The sequence below is a fragment of the Plectrocnemia conspersa genome, unplaced genomic scaffold, assembly GCF_051122295.1.
Source record: "Plectrocnemia conspersa isolate PC_06_02 unplaced genomic scaffold, ASM5112229v1 ptg000008l, whole genome shotgun sequence".
In the NCBI taxonomy this organism is placed as follows: domain Eukaryota; kingdom Metazoa; phylum Arthropoda; class Insecta; order Trichoptera; family Polycentropodidae; genus Plectrocnemia; species Plectrocnemia conspersa.
Window position 1 is genome coordinate 15,517,795 of NW_028277172.1, and position 27,997 is coordinate 15,545,791.

General features: G+C 31.8%; 1 protein-coding gene across 11 annotated transcripts in view; it reads right to left on the minus strand.

The window, feature by feature from the left end:
- bsk (mitogen-activated protein kinase dJNK) overlaps positions 1-27,997 on the minus strand; it is a 117,346-nt gene that overhangs the window by 52,308 nt on the left and 37,041 nt on the right. For all 11 annotated transcript variants that reach the window (XM_088191059.1, XM_088191065.1, XM_088191061.1 and 8 more), the window contains exon 2: positions 11,710-11,761. The gene's annotated coding sequence lies outside the window, so the exon portion shown is untranslated. The remainder of the gene's footprint in view (positions 1-11,709; positions 11,762-27,997) is intronic.

The following is a 27,997-nucleotide window of genomic DNA, read 5'->3' on the forward strand; positions in this document are numbered from 1 at the left end:
GTTGCAACAAAATAATACTATTATATTTTATTAGTGGTAATATACGATTTTAAAATATATTATCACCTCTTAATGTTTTAGAATTTATTAACGTTTATATTAAAGCATTTAAAAAAGATTTATATTTATTAAAAATAAAGCATATCTCAAGTTATATACAAAATATATTTTTTGCACACTACTGTATGTGCAAGAAAATGACGTAAGCATTAGCATAAAATGAAACCTATTTGATATAAATTCAATGTATTTCCTTTACCAACACCTGGAAGAGCCTTGTATTAAATCTTTAAAAAAAAGTTGGTCACTATAGAATAACATCGACATAGTAAAAGTTGCCGAGTTGTTTGATCAGGTCTGCCTTTGTTAACTTATGAGAAATATTTTTTTTTTATAACAAAGGCGTTCTCTAATAATACAAAACACAGAAAAATGGAAGCGTTTAACGTTTTTTTATTTTGCGAAAAAAACTTTTTTAATTAATTAAAAAATAAATATAAATACGCAGTCATAACTCTAAGAGATTCTCGCAAAATTTATAAGTCATTAAGCGGGTCTGAAACATTACAACGAAAAGCAAAGCTCTTTGCTTTTAACGAGAAGACTCCAGGGGTGCGTTTAATTAACACAACAAAAATTAAGCATCACACATTTATCTTTCCCAGGACACAGAGTATACTTTATATTAAACACCTAGGTATTACAACGCTTATTCCTCTCGCTATCCCTATCGATCCACGCGAAATTAAATCGTTAAAGTGAGAAAAAATGTATAAAAGGCTACATATTATTTTACTTTTTCTCGCATCTTTCTTTTTTCCTTATTCGTAGTCGCATATTTTACCATAATTGAATTACGAATGGTGTGCGAGAAAGACGGAGAAATGAAAGCTTAAACACGGTATGTTTTAAATTGAAATCTAGCCGCGTTGACTGACGTAATTAATTGAATAAAAAAATTGCCGAAAACAAATCTGGTAAGAGAAAAGAGCGATAAACGATCCGTAAATGGAGCATGCGTACGAGATAACAATCCCAATATGTTGGGACAAAGATAATTACATTTTTGTACGTTTAAAGATGAAGATAATTATAATATGTGGGTGGAAACAACCGTTCTCTCAATAACATATTATCTACATATGCTTGCGAAAAATAATAGAAGCTACTTATTTTATTGCAAGATAATAAAATAATTGAATCCACTTATTATGTCAAAAGAGAACAAAATTAATTTGTTATCTAGTAAACATGTGTGCAGATTTAAAATATGCTTCCGTGTTGAAAGCCAAAACGTGGGTGAATCCGTGTATATTTTAAGATCTATTGCACATTTTTGCAATCTGTCAAAACCCATGCAGAGCAGTTTCTTATCCGAATATTATTGTAGTTATTATATAAGGCCGATTAGAGTAGTTGACAAAATCATAAACATTTTTTTGCCATTCAAATACTTCCGACTCCTATTAAAAGCTTTCAAAAAAGCATGAATATTTTTGTCTGGCACGGAGCCACCCTTTCTTATGCAGTGGGTGTAAAACTTTTAAAAATAGTCGTACAGACTAAATTTTCAACTAAAAAGGCAAAATGAAGATTTATCGATTTGACATTTTCTTGACAAATTATAAAAAAAAAAACACTAGTTACATTACATGCTAATAGTTATACAAATAAAAAAAATATAATGCAGTCACTGTGGACGCTCAATTTGAGGGTACGGCAAAAGATAGTGCGAAGCAAGGGCGAAGCCCCGGCGATGGGCCATCTGCGGGATTCTATAAAGTGACGCAACAAAATATCCATTAGTAAGTTACAATCACCACAAAAATTAGTCACACATTTAATAAGTATTAATTAAATTTATTATAGGCAAGATATAGAAACTAAATTTGTTAAATAACGCTCAACATGTATTCAATTCAAAATTACACTCACCCACTTAAATCAGAGTTACAAATTGCAGAGCACGTTAATAGAGTTTCGAGTCAATCATGAAACATAAGCATAGATTGGAAGGATAAAGCAACAATCAACTTTTCGAACGTAACGACGCTGTAGCTTTTCGATTTTTTTTCTCTCATTCTGTTTCTCCGTCTATATAAATGCGACAAAAATGCAAATGTGTTTTTGACGAGACAAGTGCATGTACGAGTGCGGTGCGGGTTAAAACCCGTGCGCCGTCAAGTTAAATTAAAAACGAGCTAAGGTGGCAATTTCAATACAATATTCACCGCCACCTTTGGTTACAGAGTGGCAGGGCTAAGGATGCGAATTTAGATGAAAATATAAAGCTAGAAAAGGCATGTTAGCTTGAAAATAAATTTTCATGCGATATAAAACAACGCTGTATTATTATTTTGCGACTAGTATCGCAATGGTATAAGCTTAATCGATAATACAGGATAATAATATATCCCATACAATTTTCGTAAAATCCAGTAATTTTCTAAAATTCGGTTGAACTCAGAATTAGACCAAGGTTGACATGAAGTGGGAAGCGTCTGCTCCTTCGGTTTTAAAGTCTCGGTCAATGCTTAGCGTAGCTCCATTTAGCGCGAGTTCGGATAAACTCTGGTATGTCGCAAGTCGGGAGAATCTGGTGGAAGTTTGCTGAAAGTTTCTGATGGAAGTGTATTCTAAATGGAAGTGCTAGATGTATTATATACAATGGTTGATATTTAAAAAATTGCGAGAATTTTGTGGTGGAATTGAACTATTTATTTTCTGTTGTATTTTTTACAAGAACGCCTTTGATTAACTTTGGAAATTTATAAAGTCGTAAAGTCAGATTTGTTACGCTTTTAACGCTTATTTGCGACAAGTTTTTTCTCACGGTCTGGTAAGTTTGATAACCATATTTTGCAAATTTTAAATATTGATAAAATTACCAAATAGTCTTACTGACATAACACTTAAATCTTGCTTCAAAAGTCCATTATTAATTCGTTAGACAATTAAGAAAAATTATAATATTTTTCTTTAATCTTAATTCATATTAATAATACAATATATTATTATATTATATTTTTAAAGTTAAGCTGTATCAAATACATGTTTATTATGAAATACATGTATATATGTAGGAATATCGTGCAATATATCTCATATAATTTAATATTATAATGTATATATATAATAGAATTGTCATCAAATTTCATGTTATTTTTCGTGTGATTTTCATTCGACATACTACAGTGATATTTATGACCGTTTTTGTTTGAATAAAAACAAGTCTACGTACGAAATCGAGATTTATGGACGACATTTCTGGAACGTATTTTATCCATACAGCAAATATTTTAACATGAAAAAGTATATATTCCATTACACTGAGGCGAATTCGATTGTAACATAATTTTTATGCTATAAAAATATTACCAGACGAATCTCACCTCTGAAAATAAAGTTTAATTTCAACTAACGAAGCTACAAACGCAAGACAAAGTTTGTAATGAAGTAAGTGTTCGTCTTGTTTATTTGGTTTCGCTGCACACAGACCGTTAGTTAAATCTGCATTTTAATTAAACGAGTTACACAACTTTTTAATTAAGTATTTTTTTTAACATTAATTAAATATTGCGCTGTGAAGAACACAATCGCTCCCAAAGACCAATCAAATGGAAATTTTGTAAGCCAAATCCATTGTTTCATTGGTAAACTTAATCGATTAATTCCAACCCTTACAATACACATTAGTATTACAAACTTTATTGTGAAAGTAATTAATTAACTTAAATAAATAACAAAAATTTCCATATATGGAATTATTAATAAATTATATTAGTTTATCCTACTTCGATGTTCTCTATGTTAATTTGTTAAAGGTGACGATACTAGTATTCTAACTATTAAAAATCAAAACGAACGACCCCGTATTAACGCCATATATGTAATGATCATTTTTTATCGAGTCGGGGGTCACCAATGCGGGAACAACTGCGCAAATCGCGAACAGCTTCCGAGGTTAATTTCGCGTTACCCTCCCCATACATGATCAACTCCCGCCTCGTGTAATCGAACCACAACAATAGACAAACGCAGATCATACCCGCTAGGCGTAATCACAGCATCCCTTCTTCTCCAATTTACGACACGCACACACCGTACGGCGAACAGAACTAGCCAGTCACCCCTCTCCACAGCAGCCGTAACACGACGCCGGACCGTTTAACATCCATTGTGCTGGAATGTAATTACAGGAATACCTGAACGCACCGAACCCTACTCCACCCCCCGAAAACATACGGTGTAATGAACAATTCGGCAATAGTGTGTTATGTTCAATGACCCAGAGGGAATTTCTTTACATAAATGATGCAAGTCAGAAAAGTGCTGATACTTGACAAAATGGTATTGATAATTTATTTGTCTAGCTTGCTACAATGCTCTTTGTATCATATATATTAGAGATCTTTATTGCATATTAAAACTTAAGATGAGAGTGAACGATCTATAAAGAAAGTTGAGCTTCAGTATCTAATTTATATAATGCTTGTAGAACGTATCAGGGACAGAATAAATTCTTCTCATTTTCCTCCTATTATAATCATATCATAAACCTCCATTATCTGGAGTCCAATGCGTACCATGAAGCATGCACCGTTTATTAAAATACAAACACGACTAAAAGAGCATCGAATGCTTAAAATACAGAAGCCAACTCAATTTTTCATGACAAAAAAAATTTAATTATGTTTTCAAATCTCGAGATACACATGTATCGAAAATTATCCGAAATTCTAGAATTGATTTCCATCTGGAAATCTGGCAACCCTATGTAGAACTACGTACAATGATGGTAAATCTACCTCGGTGATAAAAAGTCCTTATAATTTATTGCCCTAAGCTATTATAGATTTACGATTAAAAATAAATACGCCTTTGTTGAAAACGTACATCAGTAAAAAATAGCATATCTGACCCTAATCGCTAAAACTATATTAAAAAAACATTTTTTAGTATTGGTATTGTTATCGTAACTACTGACGCATTTAAAACCAGCTTAGCGATTAGATCTTATTGACGGTTTTTTAAAAACTCTTGTGCGTGTTGTATATATGTACGTACGTCAAGAATTATCTTATCTAGTGCAAGACGTAGGGCATTGCGCAATTTTAACTATGCTCCAACTTTGCCCCGAGTGTTCGCTGAAGTTTTTTCTTACTCAAGTTTTGACACGTTCAAAACGGTTTCAGCCCCGAAGTTCCGCCAAGTGCCGTCCCAATTTTATAAGAGTTAATTCCTCGTTTCTGTGCGACACTTGTTCTGGCAAAACGAATACGTGATACACCTAATAATTGATTAATACTAGCAAATAAAAATATTCCTTAAACGAAGACGAGGAAAAGAACAGGTTGTACCATAAACCTCTGCGGTTTTTTTCTTAAATTTGCAAAAATGTAAAACTTTTTATAAATGAATGAAAAACTTTTTACAATTATTTCGGTGTTTGTTAACAGTTATCGTAGTAATAATGCTATTTAATAGCAGGAATATTTTTTTTCGATATTTTCAAACCCTAAATCAAGAATGGCAGTGTAGATAAAATAATCTCAGTTAAGCTATATTATGATTAATGACTTTCTACTCGGTCATAATGCGACAATCTGTAATGCAATAGGCAGGGATGCCATAAAATTTAGAAAGTTTCAAATGTGGATCTAAAAATTTTATTTCGGGGTTGTTAGTGAGGATATTAGGGCTGCCACCAAAACAGGTCCGAGATTAACAATACAGAAGCTAGATGTGTTAATTTGCAGATATGGGTATTTCATTAATTGTCTGTAGAAAACAACGCGCAGCGAATCTCAATGTGGTAATAATTATTGATTCTAGAACAGAAAGATTTATTTTTGAGTCGAATTGTTACTGAAGATGAGAAACAGATCCTTTACTTTAACACGCCGTGTAAAATACAGTGATTGGATGACAATCAACCCCCAATTCCAACTCTGAAAACAGGATTACATCCTAATAAGATAATGTTATGTATTTTGTGAGATATGAAGGACATATATCATTATCAGTTTTTGAATTATTGGCAGACAATTATAACAGGCACATAGTGTGCTCAGCTAATTCATTTAAAAGCGACATTCCCTTATAAATTAGAGTTATTTTACACCAAGATAGCGCTCGCTCTCGTGTTTCTAAGAAGACAATAAAAATCAAATCATTTTTTTTGGCACTCCTTACGAACACACCGTATTCTTCAGACATTGCTCCAAATGAGTATCATCTATTTAGATCCCTGAAACAGCTTTTAGGTGGAAAAAAATATTTTACAAAAACGTATATAAAAAATGACATCAAAAAATTTATTGCTTTTAAAATTACAATATATTTCGAATCAGATATAAAAAAGTGATTAACATATGGAGAATAATTGTAGAAAAATATGGAGAACATATAAATTAGTACAAGTATTATACGTTTTAATTTTTAACTCATTTAACACGCACCTTAAAAAATGCAAAGATTTATGGAACAACCTAATAATAATCAACCGCCATAAACACACAAATTTATTTGTTACTTTTTAAAACGCTCGGAAAATTCACATCAAGAGTAAGTAACAATTCTAGTGATACTCAAGATAAGTTATTATTGTCTTTTAAATTTAACAAATAGATTTGTTAACTTCCTATTATTGAATTTAAGACAACTAGTCTAGTTTTTTGTCGCACACTATACATGTGATCGCATTTATACAGCTTTGTAGGTACATGTATAACAAGATAGAAAAACATTTTCACTTCACTGAGCAGAAGAACCTTTTCGAAAAAGCGTTTTCGACCAAAACAAGACAGCGACTTATCTGGAGGACGGTTAATCACGGATTTCGAAGGATAATCGCGATTTTCCAAATAGCACACGGGCACCCCCAGGGACAATTCGGGAAAACGAAACGACCGTTAGGGGGCGTTTGGGAAATTTATATTTTCCAACGACCATGGTCTCATTATATACATAAAAAATAGCCCAAACATCTTTTTCTGGGACTTCCATGTGGCTGCAGAACGGGATCAAACGCCAAATATAAATTTAACCGATCTTCAGTCTCTGGGGATGCGCCGTAGATATTTTTTATCAGTGTACATAAGCCTCCACTTAGGCACAATTTCTCGCCCCGTTCGCAATTTCACGCCCGGGGGCACCGCTGTTAAAGTATAAAGTTGAAAAGTAAATTTGGTCTAGTAATCTAAACGAGTTTACACCGTGAAAGCCTTGGCGTTCCAAGCCGAAGAGTTACACGTCCAAAAATAATATCTTAAGAACGTAAATTCATTGCTCGGCAAAGCGCAAAGAATTTAATAATACCCATTCTTATTAAGTACACAAACATTTTAAAGTTGCTGGGTTTTAAAAATACATGACCTTTAAAATATTGTTATTTTCAGTCAAATTAACTAAATATCAAAAAGTAATTTATTTGATAATTGCTATTTATATTATATACTTATTATTCGAAACTATAATATATTCACTGAAGCTACTGTATAAATTATAAGTGCATTCTTTAACAGTCACATCAATGCAAAACATTGTATTGATATAACTTTGTCACATTTCTTGTGTGATAACGATTTGTAAATTAGGGGTTATCTGTTTTGCTGACGCACGTGACGATCGGAGGTTCATAACAAAGGGTAGGTAGGTGTCTTTAAAATACAAAGGAATGCAATATCATATTGACTAGTGCCGCCGATAAGGAAATGTGTCGACCTGGATTACAAATGAACCGCGAGTGTTGCCAAATCTCCAGCTGTCCAAATTGTAGCCGTTACGCAAAAGCGTTTCAAAAATAAATGTAGACAAGTCTGTTTCAAAATAAATTCGAGACTGTTTTTTCTAGATTTTCTTTTAGAAATAATCATATGAAACTGAATGTATTATTTATTTATTTTAAAGCATTAAATCTAGTTGTCAAATTACCGATTATACAATATATTCATTCGTATATATCATTCGTTGAATATTTCTTCTCATGTCTAATATTTTTTAAACGTTCCAAAAGGAATAAATTCAACAATAATTTGCAAACAAATTTTAACACAAACGGAGCTGCGTCAAAAAACTACAATCTGTCCCTTTGAATAATAAAGTTTATTGTGTAAGTACTACCTAGAAAGTGGGTGCTTTTAAAGGCAATGTTCCGCTCCTTTTATTTTTTGTATAATATATTGTATAATATATAAAAAAGGGGCTAAAGGAACTTATCAGATCTCAATAAACAACTAACAGCAATAACTTGAAATTCATATAAAGCAGATACATTTTAAGTAACTCAAACATATGTTATATTTATGTGTGTAAAACATAAATTTAAATAATGCTTACAAATTTTATTCATGCTATATTGCGTTATATACGGCACATTAAATATCACGTTAAACTTTTAGTGTGTATAAAAACAGGAGAAAGGCCATAACTTTTCACTGACGCGTTTCGTCAAATTTTACCAACCTCGTAGCCACCTCTGCTGTCGGGACGTGTTATTAATTAAGCTAAAGCATTCAATATGTTATACATAATACTAGCATAAAAATAATCAACGTACAGTTCGCGGGTCACGGAACACGCGAAGGTCTGAAATAAAAAAAATGGCGGCTGGGTCCGTTTTTAGCCGTGACGGAATGTTTTCATTAGTTGTTGTCGCCCCAACGACCCCCGGGTGGCAACTATACACCACCGCTGCAGACCACCCCCTCAAAACATAAACGAATATTTAAACACGCGCTCATCGCTCGGTTGCTCCCGCACACATTATTCACGATTATTATACTGAACACGCGCTTAGAACTACGTTAGAGCACACAGACATTCGCATGAGGGGGTGGTTTGGAGTAAAAAAAATCAAATTCGCTTTATGAAACTTGTTTGCGCCCATTTGAGCGTGAATAGGACACTTCCTGTAGAAGCCTGCATGCGCATTCACACAGAAGTGTCCATTGAAAAGCGCCCTTAAAGCCTAAGCTTGAGTTTGAAAGCTGTTTTTAGAAACATATGTGATGGTGGGTGTGGGTGACCTTTACGAAAAGCAACCTTAGACATTTCAGCGAAAACATGCATCAGCTGGAAGTGTTTATAAATAAACACGAAACATCGGAGAGCTACGTTCGATACAATCTACCATAATTTTTGTGATCAATTGGTGTCGATAATAAAAAAAAGAAGGTGTGCGTAAAATAATTAACTTCACCTTACACAGTAAAAATAAATATCATATTACACAAACGTAAAATGTTAATGCCTGAATGTAGATATGAATTTACTGTTGATTGTAAAGTGCATGTGTAATGAACACGCACGATACAACACGTGTAGACTAAGCCTTTTAATTTTAAATGATATAAAAACAAATTTAGTTGTCTTTTTATAGAGCAGTAACACATACATTCATACTCTAAATAGCATCAAAATAATTTTTATTGCTTCAAAGTTTTTTGATTCTATATAAATCGTAATTACATTTTAAATGTAATATATAAAACGTTCAGTGTTCCAAGTTAATTGCGTAATTAAACAACATGAAAGTTTTTTTATAAAGATAAATTAAAACACTATTATTTATCATTAGTAACATTTAAACAATTTATACTATATTACAGTAAATGTGTATGTTTCAGTGAACTTATATTTTCACTAGTATAAATTTATTATTAGTAAGTGTTTCAATGAAATCATATTCGATTTCATTTCACCAGTAGAGAAAAAATCGAAATATTAACCAAAAAATTTAATCAACTTATAAGCGTTAGTAAAATTATATGCTGCTCTAAAACATCCATTTCCTATTCAAAATCAAACGTAATCTAAGCGAATCAAACAAACCCATCATGAAAAAATAAAAGTTTTAAAACAAACTATATTTTTTGAACTTTTATTATGTAAAGTTGGGTTTGGTTAATCCGTTTAGTTTGTGTTTAAATAAAACATGGACGTTTCGCAATTGTCAAATTGAGTTTCATAAATATTTAAAAGCAGAATATATGTAATTTTACTAGCGCTTATGAGGGAATTTATATATTCGCTAGTGAAGTCCAAATACATTTTTACCAGAATATGTATATTACTACTAGCGAAAATATAAATTCACTGAGAAATACATATTCTAATGAAAGTTGGGTTAGTTTAATTCGTGTATGTTATGTTTGGGTACTTTCGTCTGTTTTATTTTTTAATATATATTGTAAGCTGCAATATTGTTTATGATTAATAATTATTTTATAATTAATGAATGTGTTTACATCGCTGTAAGGCATTGGCTTAACGCATGTCATATTACAATGAAAGATATATTAGTTATTAACCATGATTTATAAAACGTTTTTTAGATAAATTTGACATTGGCTCATACTTTATACTTCAACAACTAAATTATCTGACGAAATATTTAAACTAAATAAAATATTTTTAAAGTCTCAACCTGCTTATTAATATATACATATATATACATATGAGGCGTTAGAAATATTAGTAGGAGACTCAATATAAAATATATGGATAACATAATAAATTAAAGGAAATAGATCCCAACCTAATTTAATAAACTATAGTACATATTAGACATTGAAAATATTAATAGTAGACTCAATAAAAAATATTTATATTTTAAAAGAATGTGAATAGCAAAAATAAATCATTTTTTTAAATATTATTATACATATTTAATAATGGCAATACGTTAAAATAGATTACTATTTAAAAAAAATATAATTAATAAGTACGACCTAGCTCAATTTAAATTAATCATCACGATATTCATCCATGAGATTAGAAAAATCTAGGAAAACATAATCTGTGATTATCTATCGGAATTATAATTATATTTTAATCACTAATTTTAATCTTCGCTTAATACGTGATCTCCCATTCTCCCAACACTCGATAAATCGACATTGATTATGACTAGACCATTGCGTCTTTAGTTGGTCTTGATTAACTATTAACGAAATTTTAATTCGATTATAAAATTAATATACATTAAATATTGTAGTTTATAAGCTATAATGAAAAAATATCGACTATTTTGATTGATAACATCAAAATTGGCTTCTCGTATAAATTCAATTGGTACAGAAATACTGTAGCTACGCTTCATAAACTCAAGGCTGAAGTTATTGAGCCGACTGTACCCTACATGGATACATATGCAAATATTTTGCAGAGACCGCAAGATTCTCAATTAATGCGAACGCCGCCTTGTGGAAGTTGTCGGTTCTTCGTTCTACGCAAAAAGCGAAAAGCCGCGGCGTATTGTTTCTGCCAAGAATTAGACCGTAATTGAAAACAGATTTTAGTAATACGTTTTAATATTCTTGTTGAATCGTCAAGCGTTCCATAACAAATGTGTAACGATCTGACATACTGTCAAAAAGACCTGACACGAACTTTGTGACACGATTAATCGGGCTAACACCTGTGTCGTGTTACATCCGATGATACTAACATAAACTTGTCATGAAGACTGTCGTTAAATAAAAATGTGTTTAGGAATAATACATAAATTAAACATAATGTTCTATTAGCCTCAAAATAATATGCAAAAAAGATGCCTTGTATCTAAAGCAAATGAAACGTTTAAAATGTAACACAGTAAGTTTACAACAAAATACACCCCAGGGTAAACTTGCCTTACAATTTGACATATTATATATAATACATATAAATAACAAGACAAACATACATATATATTAAAAGACTTACAATAGACGAAGTTCACTAGGGTCGAACTTCCGTTGCCAAGTTTCCAAAGCTCCTGCGGATAAAACAAAAAGAGAACATTAATCACGTGAAACATATTTACACATATTTTTGGGCAAAACAAAATTAAAAACTACTCCCTGAAGACACAGTTACGCTTCAGTATCGGATAATAAATACAGCACACGATTGATGACCCACGCAGGGCCTTTATATCAAGTTTTTCACGCAATTTCAATGTCGGAATAAATATATATTTTTATCCCAAATTATCCTATAAAAGCAGTACGGTATCGTTATTTCTAGTATCTACGATATTATGGTATTTGGCCACAAGATTCTTAAAGAAAGAAATAATCCTGTATATTAGTTATACACAGAACCGTCGAGAGCAAACCCGGGCCCTGAAAAAACAATGATTCCGAGCCTCATGACAAAAATCGCATTTTATATATTTTTTAACATCGTAATAAATATAATATCTTGAATAAATAATAATAGGTAAGAGTTAACCCTTTCTATGTTAGCCACCGTTGCGACATATTTTCTGAAATCATATTTTATGCGAAATATTTTAAGTATGCATTAAAAATTATTAAAAATATCTACTCATTATATTTATCTGATAATTAGTCGTGTTTATTTGTGCTGCTCAGTGTTGCCATATAGTGAATTTCTAGTCCAGGTGCCATCGCAGTAAAAACGCTCGATTATCAATCGTTTATATTAAGTGTGAGAATCGAATAAAGCATATCTAAATCAAATTTTGCCCAATAGAAGAGCGCAAAAACAATTATCCCTTCTCAGAAGTAAAAAATTAACGTCAAAAGCAATAAACTCGTGCCGTCACCGTCGCAGTGGTAACGCTCGTTACCGAGCGTTCCCACTGCGACGGCGCCGACACGATTTTATTGCATTTGACGTGAATTTTTGCCTTCTGAAAAGTGATAATTGTTTTTTGCGCTCTCCTATTGACCAAAATTCGATTTGAATATACTTTGATCAGCCCTCTTATATTAGAAGTCCATTGTATTATCGGTAAGGATAACTATCATATTCTTGAAATATAATGTAATATCGAAATGCAGACAAACTATGGAGCAATGTGTGAGATGCGATGTTTGTCTGTACATCTTTTTATGCTTCTTTCCACATAAATTAGTATTTTCGACTTGACTTAGGGAAAGTTCTAAAACTATAATTAGTTTTAGAACTTTCATTAGGTTATATTTGAATAGCAAATGGACGTTTCGCAACTGTCAAATTGAGTTTCATAGACATTTTAGCCTATTATTACATTAGCGCCTATCAGTAAAATTATATTTTCGTTAGTAGAAATATATATACTGGTGAAAATGTAATTGGAATAACTAATGAAAATATAACTTTACTAAAAAATACACATTCGATGTAACATGTATACAACGGATGTTAATGTCTCAGATCGAATACCAAAATTTACTGCTACTAATTTACATTCGTTGAATATTTTCTCTCATGCCTTTTATTTTTTTAAACTTTCAAAAAGTAATCAATTAAACTATAATTTCCAAACAAATTTTAACACAAACGAAGCCGCGTCAAAAAACTACAATCTGTCCCTTTGAATAATAATGTTAATTGTGAAAGTATTATATAAAAAGTGGGTGCTTTTGAAGGCAATGTTCCGCTCCTTTTACGTCTTGTATAATATGTATAAAAAGGGCTAAAGAAACTTATACCTTAAATACATTACTATATAAGTACATCTCAAACAATTGTAGTTTAGTTCAGATTCATTATTTGAAGTCGATTTTAATTTCCTGCTATGATTTTTTCTAGAGTCGGGCCTCTCAAGGAGAACAGGCCCTGGGTATTTTTTCCCTCTCTCCCCCCCCCCCCCTTTCGGCAGGCCTGGTTATACAATAGTTATGCATTCATGAAGGCAATGGCCTGAGCAGTAGATTACATAGAAATGTTTTAGTAACTAATTTCTTTGAAAATGTAACAATCCTGCGCATTAGTTTGCTAACAAAGTTGAATAGGGGTAAACTTGTAAGTAATATTATGTATTATAACTACTATCGTATCTGTTTAAACGACAACGGAGAGAACATAAAAGCATTATAAATTAACCGAAAGTTTTCATTTTAAGAACTATAATTCTAACCCTAAATATTTATGAACTGCTTGAAAATATTATGTTTTATTTAATATAAATATTTATATTTATACATTGATATTTAAAGCAATATTTTCGTGACCTTTTTAATAATTAATTATAGTAATTGTTAAACGCCAATCAATACAACCAAAGAATCCAATTCCATTTAAAACTGCAATCCCGAGATTTTAATATTGTAATCAGACTATCCTAGGAGCTCGGGATTGGTTCCGGAAGTAGATAAACTATACAATAATTTTTATTTGCAAATGTATGCTATTAAATTAAATCGTTTTTCTATTTTCTATTTTTCGTTCTCTAAATTAATTTTGATAATAAAATTATATTTATAATTGTGTTATGCGCCATTAAATGACTATTTATTATTTAGCATTCTCGCACGTGACAAGTGCAGGTGTATCGAATAGAAACCAATTTAATTATTCTACAAAAAAACAAATCAGATTTTTTTTTAATTATGTCAAATATAATCGAAGGATGCATATGTATCGTAAATAGCCTGGAATACGCACGGAATTGGATTATTTAGTAACATAACACAGATGGACTTTGTTATTTCTTCACCACGATTCGCTTCTTCCTGCTGTATATTGTTACAAAGCAAAGTTGGCAATACGATTCAGTAGCAGTTTCTCTTTTTGAACAAACCCCGTATTAAAAATTGACACACACTGGAAGCACAATGTTACTGTGTTGGCCATCGAGTAAAACAAACCACTTTCATTACATAAAAATATATAATTTTAAAACGAATTCTAAAATATTTTACTAACTTCATGCGTTAAACACTGATATGTGTTTTAGTATATTAAATATAGCTAAGTACTTCAGTAGTAGGACTACATCGTGCATGTTTACTTCAAGCATTGTTGACGATTCTGTACAATTTTCTTCAATTTCATCCTGTCCCAAACGGTGCTTCAGAATGTAGTGCCTTCCAAAATAGGCCCATATTACGAATCTGCGTCGTTTTTAGCGATAAGGACCAGGCAAGCGAAAGCAGAGGAAGAAAATTATACGCTTTCACAAGAGGTAGAATAAAGGGACGCGGGATAATTGAGGTGTTTACCGGAGCGGCGTCACAAAGGTAAGCAAGCGATAAAAATGGACGTCTCACACAAGGACACGCATAGTGTAGGCGTACCTCTATAAATTGTCAGTTTGTAAATTGTACGGACTTAACTTGATGTAATGTGTATCAGGACGTCGACAACGTTTATTTTAATTAGACAGCATTACACATGTGAATTATAATGAATGATGTATATATATATATATTTAGCAATTTTCTCACTTGCACATTAGGAGCTTGAGGGAATGAGTCATTCCCTCCCACGTCCACTTCTTCCCTTCTATTGTATTAAATACAATTTGATCCATATTATCTCAATTGCAGAAGGAAAGATCATAATAATTCAAATATATTTTTATCTCATTGATTCTTTGATGTCGAGTAATGTTACCTTTACATAGGTACACTTTTTTTTTAAATCGCGATCATTTATTAAGAAGAAAATTGATACTTCTTTAGTGACAATTTTCGAAGCAAATTATATCGAATTCCGTTCGTCTGGTGGTTATCTGCTAAAAAGTTCAGACCGCGAGCTTTAACTACGACATCCGGATTAAAGCTCTGCTCTGCTCCGGGTCGGGGTGGCGAGCGCAAAAAATCATTACTCAAGTACTGGGTAGGCGCGCTAGGAGAGAGCTTTATTTTTGGCAACACGAATAGGAAGCGGAAGCGGGTATCGATTCAACATTTACATTAGTCCACGGGGTAAGGACGTGGCCAAACCGAAAGATCAATACACGCTCGTGACGCGAAATTTCACCATGAATTATCGTGCAAAAACTATTCAATAGTTCCGAGGGTAGAATTTTACTGCAAGGGCATGAGAAATAAGCTTAATAACGAGCTGATTGATTTATAAGGGCCCGTCGAAAGTTTCTTGTGCTCATTATTCATTAAACGATTCGAAGACTATTGAGTATGTGAAGGGAGGGCGTGAGGAAATAACATTGAATTGCACTGTATATATTGCTACAAAAAATGATTTTAGTGGTATTTTTTTTTAGTTTTTTCAACAATATAATTTTAATTTAAATTTTCATTATTAATTATTATATAAAATTATTGGGAAGTACGCCTAGATTGGGAGCGGTATAACACATAAAAAGCAAATATGTTACATTGTATTATATTGACCTTGTTTTTACGGTGCATAAAAAATCCTCGCGCTCCGGTAATGTACACTCAGTGTACATGGATAAATGTGTACAAATTATTAATTATAAATGAGTAAAACTAGAAATAATCATTACAACAATAGTTAACGTCACAACAATAATTCAATAAATGCATTGGACATCGCAATTATTATTTATAAATGCAGAAATTAAAGTGCGAAAATTTCAGTGCAAAGCAAAAAAAACAAATAATAACGAATTGATACCGATTTTATTGACAGAATAATTATTTTAGTCACTTTTGTAATTATAATACATATTTATTGTAATTATCCAATTTATAATAGAGGAATACTTAAAATATAAACATTATATTCGACATATTTAGAGACACTCACATAAAAAGATATGTACACTCGGTGTACATCACAGTAAATATTTTTTTTAAAGAACCTTAATATTTCAGTTTTAAAATATATTATTTTTATGTATATGTATGACATGTCACTATATGCACAATATCGCATTACTGTACATATAACTTTGATAATTCAATACTTGTAGGAATAAATACGATTCTAACAAAAAAATCACTAAAAAAAACTGTAGTTATAATACAGAGCAATCAACTTGATTTTAAATGAATTAGGTATGTGATGTAAGAGTTTTACAACGAGAAAGGCTAATAAATATAAAAATTAAATATTCTATATTTTTTAATAAAAAACATTATTATTTAGCCATTCACTCCATTTGTAAGCAAACAAGATTGAAGAATAACCCTTCAAGGGATTTAAACCAACTACGTTAAGCTCCCATCTCACGCATACTAATACATTTTCACTCTAAAATCTTTCGGATAGAGACAAATCCAATCGAATCAAGCCGAATTTGAAGCAAGGCGCGATATCCAGGCAGCCGGATGCTGCGGATATTGCGGATACTATTCCATCAGTTGTGGCTGGTTCTTTTGAGGATGGGAGATACTGTTGCGCATTTTAATTAAATCGAGCGAAACTTTTTCTGCTTCGTTCCCTTTTGTATCCGTTGGTGAGTAGCGTTCGTAATTATCCTCATACGATTAGGGGAAAGCATTTAAAGTCTGCACGATATACACAGAGAAGGAGTACATGCTTAGACTTAAAGCTTTAGAGTACATACTTAATTTAATATTACTACTAATAGAAATTTCAGCTTTGAAATATTCATAAAAAAAAACTCCAGATTTTCAAGTAAAATTTGCATAATTTTCCGACTCATCTACCTATCCTTAATTAACAAACACTGCTTTCTTGTAGATGCTTTGAATTAAGCATTTAAATAAAGTTTTCTGAGTCTAGAGTTAAAAGGCGTACCTTACAAAAATATTTAGTTTACAGAAATGTTTAAGAAAATACTTTTAACATGCTTATAATGCTTTTGACATTATGCAAAAAAAAGGTTGCAGCTGTAATTGAAGCTTAGGGTAGGCATACTAAATATTAAAAATAAGTTGAAAATAAACATTTAATCAGTTTTTTATTTATATTTTCACTATTTTTTAGAATATAACACATTTATTGGGGTGTCTCATTATTATGGCCAAGCCTGTATTAGTAAATATTAAAGTTTTATAAATAAATCCAGTAATCATATATTTAAAAAAGCTTTTAAGGCCAATTACGTGAACCCTGAAAAGCATAGTTCGAAATGTAACAGTGGTGGTCACGGTTTTTTATTTTAAACTTAAATATTTAGAGGTTAATGTTAACGTAATTGTTTTAATGCAACCTGTCAAATATGCAGCGTATAAAATTGTGCTTTTTGCGGACCGTCACCTGTTTTTAAGTGGGCCTATTTTCACAATAATAACAAGGCTTAATAGCATCCAAACATTTGGGTGCCGTTTTAAGTCTTATTACGATCTTAGAAAATATGTTTTGGTATTACAATTTCAGTAAGGATTGCTGTATTGCTAGCTGTCACAAATTATTGGCGATTAATGATTGTTCAGTTTTTATAAGCCATAAAATAATGAAATAGTACTATTACATATTTGTAGGGTGGCATAAAAATGTATTCCTTGACAATTCAGCTGCAGCTTACCTTAAAAAAACTAAGCGTGACTAGAACCATCTTAGTTCATCAAATTGTGCTGATTTTTTCATTATTCTTTTGATATAATTGTAAAATACAAGTAATAGTGAATATGTATTTTTAGTAATAATATATATATTCACTAGTAAAAATAAAATTTCAGTAAATAGTTCAGTCAAAATGAATCAAACAACTGCTTTATAATTTCACTGGTTAATATCAGTAAAACTGTATTTTTACCTGTACGGTAAATAATTTTGTATTTTCCATGTATTAATTTGAAAAAAAAATAGAAAAATATTTTTTATCAAAAATAAGCATTATCCTGATAATTAATACTCTTACCTGATTCAACACATTTAGCTGGTAAATGACAGTTTAGAACAGCATGTAATTAAATAGCACCTGTTAAAAAAATATTATAATATTTATTTACCGGTGAAAATTTATTCCGATATGATTTTACTGAAATGCCAGTGAAAATATATTTTCACTGGTAATGCACATTCGCTTCAATACATACATTGAATCGACTAAAGGGATGCTAATAAATTCTAAATGTGCGAAATATCAAATTTTAATTTAAATCGTGTTAAGTTTCGTACATAAAGCACACAACGTTAACTCTCCGAGCATCATTAATATAACTCGAAACTAAATTTGCAAACTGTCGGAGTGGAGCTAACAAAACATCAAAATTTACATAAACGACACGCGGGTATCATATTAGTAGGTACTGCATATACAAATCCGATAAAGTATGGCGTACAGCGTCCACCAGCGTCCACCAGCGTCCACAATTCAGAAGCATAAACGACACAACACAAATAGAACCGTTTGTGTTGAGATATTTCTCGAGAAAAAGTTATGCACATAAAAAGTTCTCGTGTTTTTTTTCTGGCAACCAGTGTGTAACTTTGACGGTTCAGGAAGCAGTTAAGGACCTTTGGGGGTTCGAACTGAAAGCAAAGTTTGAAATATTAGCAAATCAAAAAGGGTTGATGGCTCGCGCGGCTAAAACGTGAGGTGTCGCCTTGGCCCAATGCGGAACTTCAATGCGCAAAAATACAGAAGAGGAAAACAAGGGTAGTTTGTGTACAGGACACAACTTATAAACAAACACGAGAATGTGTGTACATTTGTTTATATACTTACTTCTTATACGGATTCACAGAAATGTGTAAACGTCGACATTGATCCATATAATTCGAAAAGTTTATTATCAAGGATTTAATAAAACTAACTCTGAAGAGATTCTAGACTGATCTCTTGGGAATGCTAAGAAGTTTAACTTCAATATATAAACTTTTAGCTATGATAGTTATTGTGTAAGTAAATTAAATTATAACGGAAAACTAAATTGGAGCAACTACCAAAACATGATCGATGGAACTGAAATATTGTATCCTGGGATAGAAATTTTAAGATAATACAAAGGGAATTTCTAAGATATTTGTGTATAAAGATGATTATTTACCGCTTTGAAATAAAATGTGTTTCAATCAAAATATGCAACCACGCGCATAATATATCAACACTTTAATGACCATACCTGATTAATTAATACACTAAACCCACATACATATATTCAGCCCAAATTTACGTTTTGTATCAATAACAAGAAAAGTTTAAAAAATCATATTTTACAAGTTAATAAAATAAAAACATTTCACAAGTTAATAAAATAAAATCATGTAGTAAAAATTCCAAGGCTGTCGGACTAACGGAAGATACATATATGTATTTATCTTAGCATGTCTATAACATATCAATATGGAGAAATATGATTCCAATACAGTAAAAAACCGGCACCATAAAAACTGTGTAGCAGACGTTATTCATGATTTGCGTTTTATTATATCTAATTAATAACTCTTTGAGTAGTGAGTTAATTTTTGATGATATTTATTTATTATTATTTTATATTCCATTTGTTGCAAGTTATAGAAAAAAAGTAAATGATTCTCAGCGTTTTATTGTTTTGATTTATTTTACTACTTTTTTATATTTTCATATTGTTCGACCTTTGTAGATTTTTTTATATAAATTCAGAACCTCTCAATATTTTTTTTATAATATTAACATAAATTCATTTATTTCGTTTTCAATAGAAATCATTTACATTAAAGCAAATTAAAAAAGTAATTATATAAATGTTTTTTATTTATTATTTTTTCAGTTATATACGTAAATATATAACTATCTGGGGTACCTCAAAACAGTGAAAGATCGACCGCCGTACAAGTACAAAGGGTTAAATAAAATTTTGACTGGTTCTTGTGAAATGCGAGATTATCCGTCTGGGTGGTGTGAAAAGTTGCGCATTAGTGCGGGATTGGTCGTTAATGTGTAAAACAATTACTGCTTTTTTACTTCAACAAAATTATAAAGACTGACTTAGTCGTCAATAATTTAGTTATTACGATCCTGATTTTTATTTACTATGTTTTATTTTGTATTGCTTACATATACTTCGTATTTTATATGACACGTTGGTTCTTTGAATATGCATCTATATAATATTAAACAAAATATTATATAAATGCATATTTGAATATGCATTTATATAATATTAAACAAACCAAAGTATCTTCCTCACCGCACTTCCGAAATCAAGGTAAGATACAAAGATTATAGAGTTGCAGTTTTATAATTTAAAATTCCAACGATAATCTACAATTATCTAGAGATAAAAATAGAGTATAAAATATTTCTTTATTTCATAAATGATTATAAAAATCTACATACATAAGAAACAAAAGGAGCTTCTTTTTACATGTGATATTTACATCAACCAGATGAAAGATTACGGATCTTTGAAGAACTATCTCTGTAAATGAAAACCAAAATTCATTTGGTGTAGGATGTAGGAAAGCAATGAAAAATTAATAAATGAGTAATAAATATTCTCTCTCCTTATACATGCATCTAACTTGCGTTAGACTCCATCACAAGGGTTAACGTTAACCAAAACATCACATTAACGAACACCCTTTACCCGATTTATATATCGAAACCGTAGCTCTCTTAGAATTTATCGTTCAAAACCGCGCACATACTCTAACAGCAGTTTCTAATACAAACATACCGTATCTAAGTATTTCGGCCGCAAAGTCTGCGAAACAATCGAGCATTCGTGGCTGTCATAATTAAATTGTAGTTATATTAGCAAATTGTAAATTACATATTGGTTCTGTACACGTTTGTAAATAATAGAATACCCTCCAGTTAAAACACAATTACCATTAAGATCAATATATATGATATTTTATCCTGCATCAATTGTTGCTCTTAAGGAAGCTGATTCATGATTATGAGATTATTATTAAATATTTACAGCTGACTTTGCAGAAAAGTTACATGAATAATAATTACTTCTATGCGTGCGGAAAAGTTATAAAGGATTTTCAGATGCTTACTAATAATAGTGATTTAATAAATCCACCGAAATTCCTGAAATCCATAGCAATCGCGTTAATTGTTATGATGTCATCAACAAAAGGCGAAATTTTTTGATTAAGAGCTTCTTGTGTGAATTTTCATACATCTAGGCCTTGATACTACAGCGCCTCATTATAAGATAATCTTCTTCCGTGAAAATTGTTCAAGAACCTCAGAGCTCAGCCTTGCTGACTGTGCAAACGATCTTCAAATCCGCAAAAGAGTGGCGGATTTCACAAAGAGCGCCTTTATCGTTGCGATCCCGAGCGTAGGAGCACTTGTCGCAAGGGCTGCCACCCCTTTACCACCTCCACCCATCCCACTCAGACGTGGACGGTTAAATTTCACATCGACAAAGTTGAATCGTAAATCAAGCGTTGGTCGCACCTGACGCCGCCCACAAAGAGAGCAGGCCCTCTAACTCCCTTTTCTTATGAGCCAATCTCGGCAAATGGATATGTAACGCTAGGACCCCTGTGTATGGACCCCCGTTACGCACCCTCTGGCTAAATGCGATTTTGTGTAAAACAGGAACGCCAGACGAATATATATATATTTCAAAAGGCAATACGTACCGAGGCGAATTTTACACGAATTGGCAGAGTTCAAGAACAATGGCGCCTGGAGCATAATCTATTATAACAGGAGAATGGAACTTGAAAGTTCAGTTCATTACTTTGAATTTTAAGTCCAATGATATGCGTTGTATAATCACTGGGTTTATTATACGAATGTAATAATTAACTATAATCTACCTCGACCTCGTTATAATCGCAAATGGTTATATTAACTTATTAACGACTTTGCCGAATCTCGAACGGTTATATTTCAACATTTACCTCAATTAAAATTTAACAACACGCGACCAAGTATCGTATTTAATTAACATTATACAAATGTGGCTGTAAGTTAGATTAGCCGAAATAAAAATAACACGATTTAATGGTATCAATGGCGATGTTTAGTATGCTAATAAGTGAACAAACCAAAGGCGCGGCTGACTCAAGATGGGTGCGGTATAACACATGAGAACCAGTATTATGATATACTAAAATCCGTAACTAAATAATATAATTTCAGCTGTAACACTAGTTATTTTAATAAAATCAGCAAATGCAATGTTTTAATTGCTATACATTATAAACTCATTTAAAAACTACAATAAATGCCATAGAAAAAGTACAACAATAGACTGTAGGGCCTTATTCTTAAAACTTGCGTTAATTTACTGTTACCAAAATGATCATCCATCAACAAGGAAACAAGACAATAGCGTGAAGGATGGACCGCACATAAAAGCCCTCGTTACGAACAGAAAAAATCACATAAATAAAAGTGTTTTTGTTGTAAATATTCTCCGTCATTGAAAGAATATTTCTTTGTTGCGAAACGGTCCCGGATATAATAAATCACCGGATCCACAATATTCCCGTTGCAGCATACGATTTTGGACAATGCCCATCAAGCAAGTGACGCTTTCTAAAGCCGTATACCTAAGAAACGAGCACGCCTATTGGCTGGATGATCGCTGCATACTTGTGATTGGTAAGCAAAGCCAAATTTAAGCCTTGACTCCGATGAGGAGAGGGTAGTCACAAGCAGTCACTCGCAGACTCCGGCAGATACATGAAGAGACTAGTAGACTTCCACCGCCCGAGGACAACACACAATCCGGCCGCCAGCTTCTCCACCGCCGCTCGGAGAATATACTGTTGCTGCCACATCAATCAAAACTCTGAGGATCGTCCAGTAACATCATCCCTCCGCCAGCTTCTCCACCACCGCTCGGAGAAAACATCTCGCCTTTTATCGTCTGTCGCAACATATGTAAATATAATCTAATACAATTTTAACTAGATTCCACCTGGATTTCACTGGCTACGAAACAACACCCCCTAGGATTCTCAAATTTTAAAAGGCAAATGGGTACCGCACGAACTGACCGAAAGGCAAAAACAGAAAGTATGTTTTTCATTAGTGCTAAGAAAAAATAGCGAACCACACTTGAAGATAATCATTACTTGCGATAAGAAATAGATTCTCTACTATAACCACAAATATTAAAACAATTGTAAAATAGCAAATGTCGTATTCCGGTGAAACTATTAATCGATCGTTTTTTAAAGGCGAGACATCAGAATCATAATGTAGAGAAAATGAAATCACGCACAGAAAATTTACCATAACACATAAAATATTGGTAAACTTACTTAGAGTGATATTGCTTCATGATAATACGAGACATCATACTTCACTAATTACTGTCGCAAAATTAAACTAATAAGGATTGGAAATTTTTCGCTTATCCCCTACAATCCTACAAATTAAGATGTTTTTAAACATTTAGACTTATTTCTTCAAAATAAGAGATTCAATAATCAGAGTGATATTATAATGTGAACCTTTAATGATTATATAACTTCTAATAATGCAGATTTTTGTAGACGAGGGATTCATTGTTAAATCATAGGGAAAGAGATCTTCTGTAAATGAAGGATATTTTGATTAATAAAATAATTGTTACAGTAAAAATAACGGCCACTTCACCTAATATCTACTAGAATTGGTATTGTGTGCTCTTAAAATTACTTTAAGATTTAAAACCAGCAACTGAAAAATATATTATTTGATTTTTATGGTAGGAAAATATAACGACAATATAGTAAAAGCTAAGCTTACATATTTAACAACTTCCTGCGATAAATATGTAAGCATTTGGCTCTGTATGTGTTTTTTAAATTGAAAATGAGAAAAAAAAATATTGTTTTATTTCATGAATCAGCGTAAATTAATATTTGAGGTTATGAATAACATGCATAAGCATGTCATTCATAAATTATTTTTAAAATAAAATATAGTCTTTACAATTTAAGAAATTGTTTTAATGCCTCTACCTAATATTGAACATAATGGTTCAGCTGTAGATTGGAAAATAGCTAGTTTTATTTTAATAAAGATAAAAATGCATAAAATAACATGGGTTTTTGTAATATTTGAATCATCATTTCCACCATAAAACTTTGTATTTGTTATAAACTTTAAAACTACATATAAATGTCTAAATATCGCGAAAACATTATTACCACTACGTTTATTCAGTAAACTTATCCTTGCCTTGGGGTTTTCAGATTAAATTAAACAAACGCCGGTAAATGATGATATTAGGCTACGTTATGCGAGAAATACACAAAAAACAGAAATACAACATTCCTCGGCTACTAATATAATGAAAAATAAAACACAAGCGTTGGATCGGAAGGATAAGCCTGTACTGATTTATGAATATTAAATAACATATAAAAACGATTAACATATCTATGTAAACGATCCATTTTCTCTGTGTACTAATTTCGTGTAAAAATCAGTATTTTCGTGATCACAACATAAAGTTGAATAGAGGACAAATTGATATAATCCTACACAAGAGCGTAGAGCCGATAAGTCTTGTTTTTTATAGCACGATAAACTGTGGATAATCGGATTATACAATGTACACTTTTACACTGTTTGACATTTTTCACCAAGAAAGCCGAGGTCGTCCTAACCAGGGGCAAAATGGTAGCAATATCGATAATGAGAACGAATTTTTCCGGCACGCCACTATCTGCTTCGAAAGATGGACGAAAAGTTTCGGAACAGCCGTTATTGGCTAGCGTCACGCGATAATAGCGATCAGCTGATTGCCGGTGCCGTTGTGACAGGTTTCGCAGTTCTTTGACATTCGCCAAATGGTAATGACCTTAAGGAGTAAGTATATAATAGAATTTTTTTATCGCATTTTTCTTATATTAATTTAGCTTAGTTAACATCGAAAGGCATTAAATGATAACGCATAAAAGCAACTTTGATAATTGTTCCAAATTTAAAAATTACTAATATAAATACTGAGTGATAGGTAATAATAACATTTAAGATAACGAATTGTATATTATCTAATTCAACTATTAGATTAATTTTTAAATATAAACGTTAATGATAATTTTTAAAATGTTTCTGATGTAACATTTCATAAATGTGTATGAAAAAAGGATTGAATATTATTACTATCATAAATACCGCATAAAAGGGTGTATGCTGTATGGTATATGGTAATGGAGCTTTCTATTGTTACTTATTTCATTGGCCATTAGCTTTAATATACATTCGCATTAGTTTATTGTTTAATAACGCTGACCTTCGCGTTAACAACTCTCCTGTGGTTATTTAACATTTTGTTAATATTATAATAAAACGATGATTTGTTATAATTACTATACTGTGAAATATACAGACAAAAATTTAACGTTGTCATTATAATTTATATATTAGACATTTATTCTCATAAACAATATATTTTATTGTTAGAATATAATGTTATTATTTAAAAAAAATGTATTAATTTGCGTTTAATATTTATAAAAGTCTAGATGGCAATGTATGTTTGTAGGTATTTGTATGATATACATATATTTTGGACAGGCACGAGTCATCGTATTCTTAGACCGTATTAACCCATCTTTTGTCAGTATTTCTCAGAGTGTTTATATAAAATTATATTTTCGCTAATATTAAGTCAGCTTATTAAGCAAGTTTCTACTTTTAAATTCGTGGTTTATTGTGTTTTGGTGTACGATGCTAGTTTTTGTAAAATGTGATGTGATATGTGAGGCTTTCAAGGCTTTCAACAGTAGCGGAGAAATTAGAACTTGGCCCTGAGCAACCAATATGTTTATTTCAATGTTTTAAAGCTAGCCCAACCAGGAAAAAACAATAAAAATATGCAGTGTTGTGTAACTTTTTATACAATGTATACTTTAAAATTTAGCGCACAGCTCTATACAATAGTTTAAATATTTAATTTTAAGAAAAAAATACTAAAACTAGCTTTTGAAAAATCAGAACGAATCAAAAATAATATTTATAACCAGAAAAGTTAAGGGTCCAGAATTCTTATACACTCACTAGCTGTGGGAACCGCAGGTAATTATAAATATAATATAATATACACAATACAATTGACCTTCCCCCCCCCCCAATAACACGGTAAATTGAGGACGTGGTATTTGGGTGCGTGTAGTTGGGGGACTAGAAAATACTCATATTTTTTTTGCAATACGTACGTACGAATCAGGCACATGTGGTGAGATATCATTCCTTTGGCTCGCTCACACATAAAGTAACGGGCATCTATTATAAATAGCACGTTCCCAATTTACCGTGTTATTGGGGGGTCTACTGTGCATGTTTTATTAGATTTGTATGTCCACGATTATATCCAGAACGGATTTTCTGATTTGTTCGCGGTGTTTTGTATTGTGTATTTATCTGAGAAGGAACAGCTTATCACAATACGAAATGTATTTCCGCTTAGTATGAGTTAAATACACTTTTATTCTTTCTAATCTCGACGTTTAGACCAATGCGACGATTTAAGGGGTAGAAACAGATGTTATTGTCTGTCACATTTCTTATAAAAATGTTTTTGCTTAACGACCGTATTTTAAACAGAGGAAAAAATACCGATAGTAATTGTATTTATTACGCTTTTAACAAAAAAATGTCAATAAAATCATAGATATATCGATACAATCAATCATATAACAATTTGCACGTGTAAGGATCGTTCAAATTCATCTATATATATAATATAAAGTTTCAGGTGTTGATATTTACACAGTAGTTGTATTCACTGCTGTTCAACCGATAATCAAACAACTAATAAAAATACCGTTTATAATTATTCATTGCTTATCTTCCATCAAAAGTATGTATGATATTGTACTAAAACGCGATATGTACTGGATTAATATTTTTAAGCACTAACGTATTTTTATTTTAAATGGTAATAACAGGATATTATTATATCATGTTATTACCATTCTTCTTTTAATGCAATCGAGATAAGAAACGCTTATATTAATCTGAAAAGTTTTGGTTTCAAGAAACCCCTTTTCTCAGCCAGATATAACAGGCATTCGAGTCACGGGCTTGACAGAAAAGTTTTAGTCACCATAGACCGAGGACCGCGCACCGTAGATAGCCTACGCCCTTGGGTCCGACGCCGGGGCTTTACCCTTGGCTTATGGGGCTTCCATAAGAGGACTCACGGCAGTGCGCCTTCGGCGGGGCTTTATCCAGTACCGACACATCTAATCATATTATTCTGATGTTATTAGTTCTTTTTACAAAAAAATCCGTGATGTCAACAGAAAAAATGCATTTTTTCACAAAATTTGTGACATTATGGTAGCCAAATTGATCTCTGAAACAATCCCGTGCAATATTAGTCCGTATACCACTGATTACCATAGGCCTAATCCTTGCAAATTCAGCCATTCAACGATCAAAACTGATTAAAACTTTTCCATGATAGATTATCTACAATCCAACCCCCCAAAGCGCTTTAAAACAATACAGGCACAGCCAAATTCGATTACATTTCCA